Source organism: Saccoglossus kowalevskii, chromosome 9 (genome assembly GCF_978046115.1).
Source record: "Saccoglossus kowalevskii chromosome 9, keSacKowa6.1, whole genome shotgun sequence".
Taxonomy (NCBI): Eukaryota; Metazoa; Hemichordata; class Enteropneusta; family Harrimaniidae; genus Saccoglossus; species Saccoglossus kowalevskii.
The window spans coordinates 6,076,572-6,097,021 of NC_140649.1; positions in this window are offsets into that span (position 1 = coordinate 6,076,572).

A 20,450-nucleotide genomic window follows, 5' to 3' on the forward strand; every position below is an offset into this window, starting at 1 on the left:
ATGATACTACAACACTACTAGCTATGAGACTATAACACTACTAGATCTGATACTATACCACTACTAGCATTGAGACTATAACACTACTAGCATTGAGACTATACCACTACTAGCATTGAGATTATAACACTACTAGCATTGAGACTATAACACTACTAGCTATGATACTATACCACTACTAGCATTGAGACTATAACACTACTTGATATGAGACTATAACACTACTAGCTTTGAGACTATAAAACTACTAGCATTGAGACTATAACACTACTAGCATTGAGACTATAACACTACTAGCATTGAGACTATAACACTACTAGCATTGAGACTATAGCACTACAAGCTGTGAGACTATAACACTGCTAGCATTGAGACTATAACACTACTAGCATTGAGACTATAACACTACTAGCATTGAGACTATAACACTACTAGCATTGAGACTATAACACTGCTAGCATTGAGACTATACGACTACTAGCTTTGAGACTATAACACTACTAGCATTGAGACTATAACACTACTAGCATTGAGACTATAACACTACTAGCATTGAGACTATAACACTACTAGCATTGAGACTATAACACTACTGGATATGAGACAATAACACTACGAGCTCTGGGACTATAACACTACTAGCTATGAAACGATACCACTACTAGCTGTGAGACTATACCACTACTAGCTATGAAACAATACCACTACTAGCTATGAGACTATACCACTACTAGCTACGATACTATAACACTACTAGATATGAGACTATAACACTACTAGCATTGAGACAATAACACTACGAGCTCTGGGACTATAACACTACTAGCTATGAAACTATACCACTACTAGCTGTGAGACTATAACACTACTGGATATGAGACAATAACACTACGAGCTCTGGGACTATAACACTACTAGCATTGAGACTATACCACTACTATATATCAGACTATAACACTACTAGCATTGAGGCTATAACACTACCAGCATTGAGACTATACCACTACTAGCATTGAGACTATAACACTACTAGCATTGAGACTATAACACTACTAGCATTGAGACTATAACACTACTATATATCAGACTATAACACTACTAGCATTGAGGCTATAACACTACCAGCATTGATACTATACCAGTACTAGCATTGAGACTATAACACCACTAGCATTGAGACTATAACACTACTAGCATTGAGACTATAACACTACTAGCATTGAGATATAACACTACTAGCATTGAGACTATAACACTACTAGCATTGAGACTACAACACTACTAGCTATGAGACTATAACACTATTAGCATTTAGACTATAACACTACTAGCTATGAGACTATAACACTACTAGCATTGAGATTATAACACTACTAGCATTGAGACTATAACACTACTAGCATTGAGACTATAACACTACTAGCATTGTGACTATAACACTACTAGCATTGAGACTATAACACTACTAGCTATGAGACTATAACACTACTAGCATTGAGACTATAACACTACTAGCATTGAGACTATAATACTACTAGCATTGAGACTATAACACTACTAGCATTGAGACTATAACAATACTTGATATGAGACTATAACACTACTAGCATTGAGACTATAATACTACTAGCATTGAGACTATAACACTACTAGCATTGAGACTATAACAATACTTGATATGAGACTATAACACTACTAGCATTGAGACTATAACACTAATAGCATTGAGACTATAACACTACTAGCATTGATACTATAACACTACTACCTATGAGACTATAACACTATTAGCTATAAGACTATAACACTACTAGCATTGGGACTATAACACTACTAGCATTGAGACTATAACACTACTAGCATTGAGACTATAACACTAATAGCATTGAGACTATAACACTACTAGCATTGATACTATAACACTACTAGCTATGAGACTATAACACTACTGGATATGAGACAATAACACTACGAGCTCTGGGACTATAACACTACTAGCTATGAAACTATACCACTACTAGCTGTGAGACTATACCACTACTAGCTATGAAACTATACCACTACTAGCTATGAGACTATACCACTACAAGCTATGATACTACAACACTACTAGCATTGAGACTATAACACTACTAGCATTGAGATTATAACACTACTAGCATTGAGACTATAACACTACTAGCTATGATACTATACCACTACTAGCATTGAGATTATAACACTACTTGATATGAGACTATAACACTACTAGCATTGAGACTATAACACTTCTAGCACTGAGACTATAACACTCCTAGCATTGAGACTATAGCATTACTAGCTTTGAGACTATAAAACTACTAGCATTGAGACTATAACACTACTAGCATTGAGACTATAACACTACTAGCATTGAGACTATAACACTACTAGCATTGAGACTATAGCACTACAAGCTGTGAGACTATAACACTGCTAGCATTGAGACTATAACACTACTAGCATTGAGACTATAACACTACTAGCATTGAGACTATAACACTACTAGCATTGAGACTATAACACTGCTAGCATTGAGACTATACGACTACTAGCTTTGAGACTATAACACTACTAGCATTGAGACTATAACACTACTAGCATTGAGACTATAACACTACTAGCATTGAGACTATAACACTACTAGCATTGAGACTATAACACTACTGGATATGAGACAATAACACTACGAGCTCTGGGACTATAACACTACTAGCTATGAAACGATACCACTACTAGCTGTGAGACATCACCACTACTAGCTATGAAACAATACCACTACTAGCTATGAGACTATACCACTACTAGCTATGATACTATAGCACTACTAGATATGAGACTATAACACTACTAGCATTGAGACAATAACACTACGAGCTCTGGGACTATAACACTACTAGCTATGAAACTATACCACTACTAGCTGTGAGACTATAACACTACTGGATATGAGACAATAACACTACGAGCTCTGGGACTATAACACTACTAGCATTGAGACTATACCACTACTATATATCAGACTATAACACTACTAGCATTGAGGCTATAACACTACCAGCATTGAGACTATACCACTACTAGCATTGAGACTATAACACTACTAGCATTGAGACTATAACACTACTAGCATTGAGACTATAACACTACTATATATCAGACTATAACACTACTAGCATTGAGGCTATAACACTACCAGCATTGATACTATACCAGTACTAGCATTGAGACTATAACACTACTAGCATTGAGACTATAACACTACTAGTATTGAGACTATAACACTACTAGCTATAATACTATACCAGTACTAGCATTGAGACTATAACACTACTAGCATTGAGACTATAACACTACTAGCATTGAGACTATAACACTACTAGCATTGAGACTATAACACTACTAGCTATGATACTATACCAGTACTAGCATTGAGACTATAACACTACTAGCATTGAGACTATAACACTACTAGCATTGAGACTATAACACTACTAGCATTGAGACTATAACACTACTAGAAATCATACTATAACACTACTAGCATTGAGGCTATAACACTACTGGCATTGAGACTATAACACTACAATATATGAGACTATAACACTACTAGCATTGAGACTATAACACTACTAGCTATGAGACTATACCACTACTAGCATTGAGACTATAACACTACTAACATTGAGACTATAACACTAATAGCTATGATACTATACCACTACTAGCATTGAGACTATAACACTACAATATATGAGACTATAACACTACTAGCATTGAGACTATAACACTACTAGCTATGAGACTATACCACTACTAGCATTGAGACTATAACACTACTAGCATTGAGACTATAACACTAATAGCATTGAGACTATAACACTACAATATATGAGACTATAACACTACTAGCATTGAGACTATAACACTACTAGCATTGAGACTATAACACTAATAGCTATGATACTATACCACTACTAGCATTGAGACTATAACACTACAATATATGAGACTATAACACTACTAGCATTGAGATTATAACACTACTAGCATTGAGACTATAACACTACTAGCATTGATACTATAACACTACTAGCTATGAGACTATAACACTATTAGCTATAAGACTATAACACTACTAGCATTGAGACTATAACACTACTAGCATTGAGACTATAACACTACTAGCATTGAGACTATAACACTATTAGCTGTGAGACTATTATAACACTATTAGCTATGAGACTATACCACTACTAGCATTGAGATTATAACACTACTAGCATTGAGACTATAACACTACTAGCTATGATACTATACCACTACTAGCATTGAGACTATAACACTACTTGATATGAGATATAACACTACTAGCATTGAGACTATAACACTAATAGCATTGAGACTATAACACTACTAGCATTGATACTATAACACTACTAGCTATGAGACTATAACACTACTGGATATGAGACAATAACACTACGAGCTCTGGGACTATAACACTACTAGCTATGAAACTATACCACTACTAGCTGTGAGACTATACCACTACTAGCTATGAAACTATACCACTACTAGCTATGAGACTATACCACTACAAGCTATGATACTACAACACTACTAGCTATGAGACTATAACACTACTTGATATGAGACTATAACACTACTAGCATTGAGATTTTACCACTACTAGCATTGAGATTATAACACTACTAGCATTGAGACTATAACACTACTAGCTATGATACTATAACACTACTAGCATTGAGACTATAGCATTACTAGCTTTGAGACTATAAAATTACTAGCATTGAGACTATAACACTACTAACATTGAGACTATAACACTACTTGATATGAGACTATAACACTACTAGCATTGAGACTATAACACTACTAGCATTGAGACTATAGCATTACTAGCTTTGAGACTATAAAATTACTAGCATTGAGACTATAACACAACTAGCATTGAGACTATAACACTACTAGCATTGAGACTATAACACTACAAGCTGTGAGACTATAACACTGCTAGCATTGAGACTATAACACTACAAGCTGTGAGACTATAACACTGCTAACATTGAGACTATAACACTACTAGCATTGAGACTATAACACTACTAGCATTGAGACTATAACACTACTAGCATTGAGACTATAACACTACTAGCATTGAGACTATAACACTAAAAGCTGTGAGACTATAACACTGCTAGCATTGAGACTATAACACTACTAGCATTGAGACTATAACACTACTAGCATTGAGACTATAACACTACTAGCATTGAGACTATAACACTACTAGCATTGAGACTATAACACTACTGGGTATGAGACAATAACACTACGAGCTCTGGGACTATAACACTACTAGCTATGAAACTATACCACTACTAGCTGTGAGACTATAACACTACTAGCTATGAAACTATACCACTACTAGCTATGAAACTATACCACTAATAGCTATGATACTATAACACTACTAGATATGAGACTATAACACTACTAGATATGAGACTATGACACTACTAGCATTGAAACAATAACCCTACTAGCATTGAGACAATAACACTACTAGATATGAGACTATAACACAACTAGCATTGAGACAATAACACTACTAGATATTAGACTATAACACTACTAGCATTGAGACTATAACACTACTAGCTGTGAGTCTATAACACTACTGGCATTGAGACAATAACACTACTAGATATGAGTCTATAACACTACTGGCATTGAGATAATAACACTACGAGATATGAGACTATAACACAACTAGCATTGAGACTATAACACTACTAGCTATGAGACTATACCACTACTAGCATTGAGACTATAACACTACTAGCATTGAGACTATAACACTACTAGCATTGAGACTATAACACTACAATATATGAGACTATAACACTACTAGCATTGAGACTATAACACTACTAGCATTGAGACTATAACACTAATAGCTATGATACTATACCACTACTAGCATTGAGACTATAACACTACAATATATGAGACTATAACACTACTAGCATTGAGATTATAACACTACTAGCATTGAGACTATAACACTACTAGCATTGATACTATAACACTACTAGCTATGAGACTATAACACTATTAGCTATAAGACTATAACACTACTAGCATTGAGACTATAACACTACTAGCATTGAGACTATAACACTACTAGCATTGGGACTATAACACTATTAGCTGTGAGACTATTATAACACTATTAGCTATAAGACTATAACACTACTAGCATTGATATTATAACACTACTAGCATTGAGACTATAACACTACTAGCTATGATACTATACCACTACTAGCATTGAGACTATAACACTACTTGATATGAGATATAACACTACTAGCATTGAGACTATAACACTAATAGCATTGAGACTATAACAATACTAGCATTGATACTATAACACTACTAGCTATGAGACTATAACACTACTGGATATGAGACAATAACACTACGAGCTCTGGGACTATAACACTACTAGCTATGAAACTATACCACTACTAGCTGTGAGACTATACCACTACTAGCTATGAAACTATACCACTACTAGCTATGAGACTATACCACTACAAGCTATGATACTACAACACTACTAGCTATGAGACTATAACACTACTTGATATGAGACTATAACACTACTAGCATTGAGATTTTACCACTACTAGCATTGAGATTATAACACTACTAGCATTGAGACTATAACACTAATAGCTATGATACTATACCACTACTAACATTGAGACTATAACACTACTTGATATGAGACTATAACACTACTAGCATTGAGACTATAACACTACTAGCATTGAGACTATAGCATTACTAGCTTTGAGACTATAAAATTACTAGCATTGAGACTATAACACAACTAGCATTGAGACTATAACACTACTAGCATTGAGACTATAACACTACAAGCTGTGAGACTATAACACTGCTAGCATTGAGACTATAACACTACAAGCTGTGAGACTATAACATTGCTAGCATTGAGACTATAACACTACTAGCATTGAGACTATAACACTACTAGCATTGAGACTATAACACTACTAGCATTGAGACTATAACACTACTAGCATTGAGACTATAACACTACAAGCTGTGAGACTATAACACTGCTAGCATTGAGACTATAACACTACTAGCATTGAGACTATAACACTACTAGCATTGAGACTATAACACTACTAGCATTGAGACTATACCACTACTAGCATTGAGACTATAACACTACTAGCATTGAGACTATAACACTAATAGCTATGATACTATACCACTACTAGCATTGAGACTATAACACTACAATATATGAGACTATAACACTACTAGCATTGAGACTATAACACTACTAGCTATGATACTATACCACTACTAGCATTGAGACTATAACACTACTAGATATCAGACTATACCACTACTAGCTTTGAGACTATAACACTACTAGCATTGATACTATAACACTACTAGCTATGAGACTATAACACTATTAGCTATAAGACTATAACACTACTAGCATTGAGACTATAACACTACTAGCATTGAGACTATAACACTACTAGCATTGAGACTATAACACTATTAGCTGTGAGACTATTATAACACTATTAGCTATGAGACTATACCACTACTAGCATTGAGATTATAACACTACTAGCATTGAGACTATAACACTACTAGCTATGATACTATACCACTACTAGCATTGAGACTATAACACTACTTGATATGAGATATAACACTACTAGCATTGAGACTATAACACTAATAGCATTGAGACTATAACACTACTAGCATTGATACTATAACACTACTAGCTATGAGACTATAACACTACTGGATATGAGACAATAACACTACGAGCTCTGGGACTATAACACTACTAGCTATGAAACTATACCACTACTAGCTGTGAGACTATACCACTACTAGCTATGAAACTATACCACTACTAGCTATGAGACTATACCACTACAAGCTATGATACTACAACACTACTAGCTATGAGACTATAACACTACTTGATATGAGACTATAACACTACTAGCATTGAGATTTTACCACTACTAGCATTGAGATTATAACACTACTAGCATTGAGACTATAACACTACTAGCTATGATACTATAACACTACTAGCATTGAGACTATAGCATTACTAGCTTTGAGACTATAAAATTACTAGCATTGAGACTATAACACTACTAACATTGAGACTATAACACTACTTGATATGAGACTATAACACTACTAGCATTGAGACTATAACACTACTAGCATTGAGACTATAGCATTACTAGCTTTGAGACTATAAAATTACTAGCATTGAGACTATAACACAACTAGCATTGAGACTATAACACTACTAGCATTGAGACTATAACACTACAAGCTGTGAGACTATAACACTGCTAGCATTGAGACTATAACACTACAAGCTGTGAGACTATAACACTGCTAACATTGAGACTATAACACTACTAGCATTGAGACTATAACACTACTAGCATTGAGACTATAACACTACTAGCATTGAGACTATAACACTACTAGCATTGAGACTATAACACTAAAAGCTGTGAGACTATAACACTGCTAGCATTGAGACTATAACACTACTAGCATTGAGACTATAACACTACTAGCATTGAGACTATAACACTACTAGCATTGAGACTATAACACTACTAGCATTGAGACTATAACACTACTGGGTATGAGACAATAACACTACGAGCTCTGGGACTATAACACTACTAGCTATGAAACTATACCACTACTAGCTGTGAGACTATAACACTACTAGCTATGAAACTATACCACTACTAGCTATGAAACTATACCACTAATAGCTATGATACTATAACACTACTAGATATGAGACTATAACACTACTAGATATGAGACTATGACACTACTAGCATTGAAACAATAACCCTACTAGCATTGAGACAATAACACTACTAGATATGAGACTATAACACAACTAGCATTGAGACAATAACACTACTAGATATTAGACTATAACACTACTAGCATTGAGACTATAACACTACTAGCTGTGAGTCTATAACACTACTAGCATTGATACTATAACACTACTAGCTATGAGACTATAACACTACTGGATATGAGACAATAACACTACGAGCTCTGGGACTATAACACTACTAGCTATGAAACTATACCACTACTAGCTGTGAGACTATACCACTACTAGCTATGAAACTATACCACTACTAGCTATGAGACTATACCACTACAAGCTATGATACTACAACACTACTAGCTATGAGACTATAACACTACTTGATATGAGACTATAACACTACTAGCATTGAGATTTTACCACTACTAGCATTGAGATTATAACACTACTAGCATTGAGACTATAACACTACTAGCTATGATACTATAACACTACTAGCATTGAGACTATAGCATTACTAGCTTTGAGACTATAAAATTACTAGCATTGAGACTATAACACTACTAACATTGAGACTATAACACTACTTGATATGAGACTATAACACTACTAGCATTGAGACTATAACACTACTAGCATTGAGACTATAGCATTACTAGCTTTGAGACTATAAAATTACTAGCATTGAGACTATAACACAACTAGCATTGAGACTATAACACTACTAGCATTGAGACTATAACACTACAAGCTGTGAGACTATAACACTGCTAGCATTGAGACTATAACACTACAAGCTGTGAGACTATAACACTGCTAACATTGAGACAATAACACTACTAGCATTGAGACTATAACACTACTAGCATTGAGACTATAACACTACTAGCATTGAGACTATAACACTACTAGCATTGAGACTATAACACTAAAAGCTGTGAGACTATAACACTGCTAGCATTGAGACTATAACACTACTAGCATTGAGACTATAACACTACTAGCATTGAGACTATAACACTACTAGCATTGAGACTATAACACTACTAGCATTGAGACTATAACACTACTGGGTATGAGACAATAACACTACGAGCTCTGGGACTATAACACTACTAGCTATGAAACTATACCACTACTAGCTGTGAGACTATAACACTACTAGCTATGAAACTATACCACTACTAGCTATGAAACTATACCACTAATAGCTATGATACTATAACACTACTAGATATGAGACTATAACACTACTAGATATGAGACTATGACACTACTAGCATTGAAACAATAACCCTACTAGCATTGAGACAATAACACTACTAGATATGAGACTATAACACAACTAGCATTGAGACAATAACACTACTAGATATTAGACTATAACACTACTAGCATTGAGACTATAACACTACTAGCTGTGAGTCTATAACACTACTGGCATTGAGACAATAACACTACTAGATATGAGTCTATAACACTACTGGCATTGAGATAATAACACTACGAGATATGAGACTATAACACAACTAGCATTGAGACTATAACACTACTAGCTATGAGACTATACCACTACTAGCATTGAGACTATAACACTACTAGCATTGAGACTATAACACTACTAGCATTGAGACTATAACACTACAATATATGAGACTATAACACTACTAGCATTGAGACTATAACACTACTAGCATTGAGACTATAACACTAATAGCTATGATACTATACCACTACTAGCATTGAGACTATAACACTACAATATATGAGACTATAACACTACTAGCATTGAGATTATAACACTACTAGCATTGAGACTATAACACTACTAGCATTGATACTATAACACTACTAGCTATGAGACTATAACACTATTAGCTATAAGACTATAACACTACTAGCATTGAGACTATAACACTACTAGCATTGAGACTATAACACTACTAGCATTGGGACTATAACACTATTAGCTGTGAGACTATTATAACACTATTAGCTATAAGACTATAACACTACTAGCATTGATATTATAACACTACTAGCATTGAGACTATAACACTACTAGCTATGATACTATACCACTACTAGCATTGAGACTATAACACTACTTGATATGAGATATAACACTACTAGCATTGAGACTATAACACTAATAGCATTGAGACTATAACACTACTAGCATTGATACTATAACACTACTAGCTATGAGACTATAACACTACTGGATATGAGACAATAACACTACGAGCTCTGGGACTATAACACTACTAGCTATGAAACTATACCACTACTAGCTGTGAGACTATACCACTACTAGCTATGAAACTATACCACTACTAGCTATGAGACTATACCACTACAAGCTATGATACTACAACACTACTAGCTATGAGACTATAACACTACTTGATATGAGACTATAACACTACTAGCATTGAGATTTTACCACTACTAGCATTGAGATTATAACACTACTAGCATTGAGACTATAACACTACTAGCTATGATACTATACCACTACTAACATTGAGACTATAACACTACTTGATATGAGACTATAACACTACTAGCATTGAGACTATAACACTACTAGCATTGAGACTATAGCATTACTAGCTTTGAGACTATAAAATTACTAGCATTGAGACTATAACACAACTAGCATTGAGACTATAACACTACTAGCATTGAGACTATAACACTACAAGCTGTGAGACTATAACACTGCTAGCATTGAGACTATAACACTACAAGCTGTGAGACTATAACATTGCTAGCATTGAGACTATAACACTACTAGCATTGAGACTATAACACTACTAGCATTGAGACTATAACACTACTAGCATTGAGACTATAACACTACTAGCATTGAGACTATAACACTACAAGCTGTGAGACTATAACACTGCTAGCATTGAGACTATAACACTACTAGCATTGAGACTATAACACTACTAGCATTGAGACTATAACACTACTAGCATTGAGACTATACCACTACTAGCATTGAGACTATAACACTACTAGCATTGAGACTATAACACTAATAGCTATGATACTATACCACTACTAGCATTGAGACTATAACACTACAATATATGAGACTATAACACTACTAGCATTGAGACTATAACACTACTAGCTATGATACTATACCACTACTAGCATTGAGACTATAACACTACTAGATATCAGACTATACCACTACTAGCTTTGAGACTATAAAACTACTAGCATTGAGACTATAACACTACTAGCATTGAGACTATACCACTACTAGCATTGAGACTATAACACTACTAGCATTGAGACTATAACACTACTAGCTATGATACTATACCACTACTAGCATTGAGACTATAACACTACTAGATATCAGACTATAACACTACTAGCATTGAGGCTATAACACTACCAGCATTGAGACTATAATACTACTAGCATTGAGACTATAACACTACTAGCATTGAGAATATAACACTACTAGCTATGATACTATACCACTACTAGCATTGAGACTATAACACTACTAGCTATGATACTATACCAGTACTAGCATTGAGACTATAACACTACTAGCATTGAGACTATAACACTACTAGTATTGAGACTATAACACTACTAGCTATGATACTATACCACTACTATCATTGAGACTATAACACTACCAGCATTGAGACTATACCACTACTAGCATTGAGACTATAACACTACTAGCATTGAGACTATACCACTACTAGCATTGAGACTATAACACTACTAGCATTGAGACTATAACACTACTAGCATTGAGACTATAACACTACTAGCATTGAGACTATACCACTACTAGCATTGAGACTATAACACTAATAGCTATGATACTATACCACTACTAGCATTGAGACTATAACACTACAATATATGAGACTATAACACTACTAGCATTGAGACTATAACACTACTAGCTATGATACTATACCACTACTAGCATTGAGACTATAACACTACTAGATATCAGACTATACCACTACTTGCTTTGAGACTATAAAACTACTAGCATTGAGACTATAACACTACTAGCATTGAGACTATACCACTACTAGCATTGAGACTATAACACTACTAGCATTGAGACTATAACACTACTGGCATTGAGACTATAACACTACTAGCATTGAGACTATAATACTACTAGCATTGAGACTATAACACTACTAGCTATGATACTATACCACTACTAGCATTGAGACTATAACACTACTAGATATCAGACTATAACACTACTAGCATTGAGGCTATAACACTACCAGCATTGAGACTATAATACTACTAGCATTGAGACTATAACACTACTAGCATTGAGACTATAACACTAGTAACTATGAGACTATACCACTACTAGCATTGAGACTATAACACTACTATATATGAGACTATAACACTACTAGCATTGAGACTATAACACTACTAGCTATGATACTATACCACTACTAGCATTGAGACTATAACACTACTATATATGAGACTATAACACTACTAGCATTGAGACTATAACACTACTAGATATGAGACTATAACACTACTAGAATTGAGGCTATAACACTACTAGCTATGAGACTATAACACTACATGCTATGATACTATACCACTACTAGCATTGAGACTATAACACAACTACCTATGAGACTATAACACTACTAGCATTGAGACCATAACACTACTAGTATTGAGACTATAACTCTACTAGCTATGAGACTATACCACTACTAGCATTGAGACTATAATACTACTAGCTATGAGACTATACCACTACTAGCATTGAGACTATAACACTACTAACATTGAGACTATAACACTAATAGCTATGATACTATACCACTACTAGCATTGAGACTATAACACTACAATATATGAGACTATAACACTACTAGCATTGAGACTATAACACTACTAGCTATGAGACTATACCACTACTAGCATTGAGACTATAACACTACTAGCATTGAGACTATAACACTACTAGCATTGAGACTATAACACTACAATATATGAGACTATAACACTACTAGCATTGAGACTATAACACTAATAGCTATGATACTATACCACTACTAGCATTGAGACTATAACACTACAATATATGAGACTATAACACTACTAGCATTGAGATTATAACACTACTAGCATTGAGACTATAACACTACTAGCATTGATACTATAACACTACTAGCTATGAGACTATAACACTATTAGCTATAAGACTATAACACTACTAGCTATGAAACTATACCACTACTAGTTATGAGACTATACCACTACTAGCTATGATACTATAACACTACTAGCTATGAGACTATAACACTACTAGATATGAGACTATAACACTACTAGCATTGAGACAATAACACTACTAGATATGAGACTATAACACTACTAGCATTGAGACTATAACACTACTAGCTGTGAGTCTATAACACTACTAGCATTGAGACAATAACACTACTAGATATGAGACTATAACACAACTAGCATTGAGACTTTAACACTACTAGCATTGAGACTATAATACTACTAGCATTGAGATATAACACTACTAGCATTGAGACTATAACACTACTAGCATTGAGACTATAAAACTACTGGATATGAGACAATAACACTACGAGCTCGGGGACTATAACACTACTAGCCATGAAACTATACCACTACTAGCTGTGAGACTATACCACTACTGGATATGAGACAATAACACTACAAGCTCTGGGACTATAACACTACTAGCCATGAAACTATACCACTACTAGCTGTGAGACTATACCTCTACTAGCTATGAAACTATACCACTACTAGCTGTGAGACTATACCACTACTAGCCATGAAACTATACCACTACTAGCTGTGAGACTATACCACTACTGGATATGAGACAATAACACTACGAGCTCTGGGACTATAACACTACTAGCCATGAAACTATACCACTACTAGCATTGAGACTATAACACTACTAGCTATGAAACTATAACACTACTAGCATTGAGACTATAACACTACTAGCATTGAGACTATAATACTACTAGCATTGAGATATAACACTACTAGCATTGAGACTATAACACTACTAGCATTGAGACTATAATACTACTGGATATGAGACAATAACACTACGAGCTCTGGGACTATAACACTACGAGCTCTGGGACTATAACACTACTAGCCATGAAACTATACCACTACTAGCATTGAGACTATAACATTACTGGATATGAGACAATAACACTACGTGCTCTGGGACTATAACACTACTAGCCATGAAACTATACCACTACTAGCTGTGAGACTATACCACTACTAGCTATGAATCTATACCACTACTAGCTATGAGACTATACCACTACAAGCTATGATACTATACCACTACTAGCATTGAGACTATAACACTACTATATATGAGACTATAACACTACTAGCATTGAGACTATAACACTACTAGATATGAGACTATAACACTACTAGAATTGAGGCTATAACACTACTAGCTATGAGACTATAACACTACTCGCTATGATACTATACCACTACTAGCATTGAGACTATAACACAACTACCTATGAGACTATAACACTACTAGCATTGAGACCATAACACTACTAGTATTGAGACTATAACACTACTAGCTATGAGACTATACCACTACTAGCATTGAGACTATAACACTACTAGCTATGAGACTATACCACTACTAGCATTGAGACTATAACACTACTAACATTGAGACTATAACACTAATAGCTATGATACTATACCACTACTAGCATTGAGACTATAACACTACAATATATGAGACTATAACACTACTAGCATTGAGACTATAACACTACTAGCTATGAGACTATACCACTACTAGCATTGAGACTATAACACTACTAGCATTGAGACTATAACACTACTAGCATTGAGACTATAACACTACTAGCTATGATACTATACCACTACTAGCATTGAGACTATAACACTACTAGCATTGAGACTATAACACTACTAGCTTTGAGACTATAAAACTACTAGCATTGAGACTATAACACTACCAGATATCAGACTATAACACTACTATCATTGAGGCTATAACACTACCAGCATTGAGACTATACCACTACTAGCATTGAGACTATAACACTACTAGCATTGAGACTATAACACTACTAGCATTGAGACTATAACACTAGTAACTATGAGACTATACCACTACTAGCATTGAGACTATAACACTACTATATATGAGACTATAACACTACTAGCATTGAGACTATAACACTACTAGCTATGATACTATACCACTACTAGCATTGAGACTATAACACTACTATATATGAGACTATAACACTACTAGCATTGAGACTATAACACTACTAGATATGAGACTATAACACTACTAGAATTGAGGCTATAACACTACTAGCTATGAGACTATAACACTACTCGCTATGATACTATACCACTACTAGCATTGAGACTATAACACAACTACCTATGAGACTATAACACTACTAGCATTGAGACTATAACACTACTAGCTATGAGACTATACCACTACTAGCATTGAGACTATAACACTACTAACATTGAGACTATAACACTAATAGCTATGATACTATACCACTACTAGCATTGAGACTATAACACTAATAGCTATGATACTATACCACTACTAGCATTGAGACTATAACACTACTAGCTATGAGACTATACCACTACTAGCATTGAGACTATAACACTACTAGCATTGAGACTATAACACTACTAGCATTGAGACTATAACACTACAATATATGAGACTATAACACTACTAGCATTGAGACTATAACACTACTAGCATTGAGACTATAACACTAATAGCTATGATACTATACCACTACTAGCATTGAGACTATAACACTACAATATATGAGACTATAACACTACTAGCATTGAGATTATAACACTACTAGCATTGAGACTATAACACTACTAGCATTGATACTATAACACTACTAGCTATGAGACTATAACACTATTAGCTATAAGACTATAACACTACTAGCTATGAAACTATACCACTACTAGTTATGAGACTATACCACTACTAGCTATGATACTATAACACTACTAGCTATGAGACTATAACACTACTAGATATGAGACTATAACACTACTAGCATTGAGACAATAACACTACTAGATATGAGACTATAACACTACTAGCATTGAGACTATAACACTACTAGCTGTGAGTCTATAACACTACTAGCATTGAGACAATAACACTACTAGATATGAGACTATAACACAACTAGCATTGAGACTTTAACACTACTAGCATTGAGACTATAATACTACTAGCATTGAGATATAACACTACTAGCATTGAGACTATAACACTACTAGCATTGAGACTATAAAACTACTGGATATGAGACAATAACACTACGAGCTCGGGGACTATAACACTACTAGCCATGAAACTATACCACTACTAGCTGTGAGACTATACCACTACTGGATATGAGACAATAACACTACAAGCTCTGGGACTATAACACTACTAGCCATGAAACTATACCACTACTAGCTGTGAGACTATACCTCTACTAGCTATGAAACTATACCACTACTAGCTGTGAGACTATACCACTACTAGCCATGAAACTATACCACTACTAGCTGTGAGACTATACCACTACTGGATATGAGACAATAACACTACGAGCTCTGGGACTATAACACTACTAGCCATGAAACTATACCACTACTAGCATTGAGACTATAACACTACTAGCTATGAAACTATAACACTACTAGCATTGAGACTATAACACTACTAGCATTGAGACTATAATACTACTAGCATTGAGATATAACACTACTAGCATTGAGACTATAACACTACTAGCATTGAGACTATAATACTACTGGATATGAGACAATAACACTACGAGCTCTGGGACTATAACACTACGAGCTCTGGGACTATAACACTACTAGCCATGAAACTATACCACTACTAGCATTGAGACTATAACATTACTGGATATGAGACAATAACACTACGTGCTCTGGGACTATAACACTACTAGCCATGAAACTATACCACTACTAGCTGTGAGACTATACCACTACTAGCTATGAATCTGTACCACTACTAGCTATGAGACTATACCACTACAAGCTATGATACTATACCACTACTAGCATTGAGACTATAACACTACTAGATATGAGACTATAACACTACTAGAATTGAGACTATAACACTACTCGCTATGATACTATACCACTACTAGCATTGAGACTATAACACAACTACCTATGAGACTATAACACTACTAGCATTGAGACCATAACACTACTAGTATTGAGACTATAACACTACTAGCTATGAGACTATACCACTACTAGCATTGAGACTATAACACTACTAGCTATGAGACTATACCACTACTAGCATTGAGACTATAACACTACTAACATTGAGACTATAACACTAATAGCTATGATACTATACCACTACTAGCATTGAGACTATAACACTACAATATATGAGACTATAACACTACTAGCATTGAGACTATAACACTACTAGCTATGAGACTATACCACTACTAGCATTGAGACTATAACACTACTAGCATTGAGACTATAACACTACTAGCATTGAGACTATAACACTACAATATATGAGACTATAACACTACTAGCATTGAGACTATAACACTACTAGCATTGAGACTATAACACTAATAGCTATGATACTATACCACTACTAGCATTGAGACTATAACACTACAATATATGAGACTATAACACTACTAGCATTGAGATTATAACACTACTAGCATTGAGACTATAACACTACTAGCATTGATACTATAACACTACTAGCTATGAGACTATAACACTATTAGCTATAAGACTATAACACTACTAACTATGATACTATACCACTACTAGCATTGAGACTATAACACTACTAGCATTGAGACTATAACACTACTAGCTATGAGACTATAACACTATTAGCTATAAGACTATAACACTACTAGCTATGAAACTATACCACTACTAGTTATGAGACTATACCACTACTAGCTATGATACTATAACACTACTAGCTATGAGACTATAACACTACTAGATATGAGACTATAACACTACTAGCATTGAGACTATAACACTACTAGCTGTGAGTCTATAACACTACTAGCATTGAGACAATAACACTACTAGATATGAGACTATAACACAACTAGCATTGAGACTTTAACACTACTAGCATTGAGACTATAATACTACTAGCATTGAGATATAACACTACTAGCATTGAGACTATAACACTACTAGCATTGAGACTATAAAACTACTGGATATGAGACAATAACACTACGAGCTCGGGGACTATAACACTACTAGCCATGAAACTATACCACTACTAGCTGTGAGACTATACCACTACTGGATATGAGACAATAACACTACAAGCTCTGGGACTATAACACTACTAGCCATGAAACTATACCACTACTAGCTGTGAGACTATACCTCTACTAGCTATGAAACTATACCACTACTAGCTGTGAGACTATACCACTACTAGCCATGAAACTATACCACTACTAGCTGTGAGACTATACCACTACTGGATATGAGACAATAACACTACGAGCTCTGGGACTATAACACTACTAGCCATGAAACTATACCACTACTAGCATTTAGACTATAACACTACTAGCTATGAGACTATAACACTATTAGCTATAAGACTATAACACTACTAACTATGATACTATACCACTACTAGCATTGAGACTATAACACTACTAGCATTGAGACTATAACACTACTAGCTATGAGACTATAACACTACTAGATATGAGACTATAACACTACTAGCATTGAGACAATAACACTACTAGATATGAGACTATAACACTACTAGCATTGAGACTATAACACTACTAGCTGTGAGTCTATAACACTACTAGCATTGAGACAATAACACTACTAGATATGAGACTATAACACAACTAGCATTGAGACTTTAACACTACTAGCATTGAGACTATAATACTACTAGCATTGAGATATAACACTACTAGCATTGAGACTATAACACTACTAGCATTGAGACTATAAAACTACTGGATATGAGACAATAACACTACGAGCTCGGGGACTATAACACTACTAGCCATGAAACTATACCACTACTAGCTGTGAGACTATACCACTACTGGATATGAGACAATAACACTACAAGCTCTGGGACTATAACACTACTAGCCATGAAACTATACCACTACTAGCTGTGAGACTATACCTCTACTAGCTATGAAACTATACCACTACTAGCTGTGAGACTATACCACTACTAGCCATGAAACTATACCACTACTAGCTGTGAGACTATACCACTACTGGATAT